The following is an 836-nucleotide window of genomic DNA, read 5'->3' as shown; positions in this document are numbered from 1 at the left end:
ACCAGAACGGCGATCAATCTTTTCCTTCAGCTCAGCAAACTTGCATGCAATGTGAGCTGTGTGACAATCCAGTACAGGGGCATAGCCAGCACTGATTTGGCCTGGATGGTTCAGGATAATCACCTGAGCGGTGAAGCCAGCTGCTTCCATTGGTGGATCATTTTTGCTGTCACCAGCAACATTGCCACGGCGAACATCTTTGACAGACACATTTTTGACATTGAAGCCCACGTTGTCCCCAGGAAGGGCTTCACTCAAAGCTTCATGGTGCATTTCAACAGACTTCACTTCAGTTGTAACGTTGACTGGAGCAAAGGTGACCACCATGCCAGGTTTGAGGACACCAGTCTCCACTCGGCCCACAGGGACAGTCCCAATACCACCAATCTTGTAGACATCCTGGAGAGGCAGACGCAGGGGCTTGTCAGTTGGACGAGTTGGTGGCAGGATGCAGTCCAGTGCTTCAAGCAGCGTGGTTCCACTGGCATTACCATCTTTACGGGTGACTTTCCACCCCTTGAACCAAGGCATGTTAGCACTTGGCTCCAGCATGTTGTCACCATTCCAACCAGAAATTGGCACAAATGCTACTGTGTCAGGATTGTAGCCAATTTTCTTAATGTAAGTGCTGACTTCCTTAACAATTTCTTCGTATCTCTTCTGACTGTAAGGTGGCTCAGTGGAATCCATTTTGTTAACGCCAACAATTAGTTGCTTCACACCCAGTGTGTAAGCCAGGAGAGCATGCTCACGGGTCTGCCCGTTCTTGGAAATACCAGCTTCAAATTCACCAACACCAGCAGCAACAATGAGGACAGCACAGTCAGCCTGAGATG

The 836-nt window shown here is 49.3% G+C and overlaps 1 pseudogene across 1 annotated transcript; it reads right to left on the bottom strand.

Moving 5' to 3' along the window:
- Positions 1-6: 6 nt before the first annotated feature.
- On the bottom strand, positions 7-830 carry LOC110595017 (annotated as a pseudogene). The gene has a single exon (XR_002481567.1). The product of XR_002481567.1 is annotated as an elongation factor 1-alpha 1 pseudogene (transcript).
- Between the last annotated feature and the right edge of the window lie 6 nt (positions 831-836).

Source organism: Carlito syrichta, unplaced genomic scaffold (assembly GCF_000164805.1).
Source record: "Carlito syrichta isolate Samal-C Ts95f unplaced genomic scaffold, Tarsius_syrichta-2.0.1 Scaffold215560, whole genome shotgun sequence".
In the NCBI taxonomy this organism is placed as follows: Eukaryota; Metazoa; Chordata; class Mammalia; order Primates; family Tarsiidae; genus Carlito; species Carlito syrichta.
Note: the sequence above shows the minus strand (reverse complement) of the source record. Positions and strands in the feature narration are given on the sequence as shown.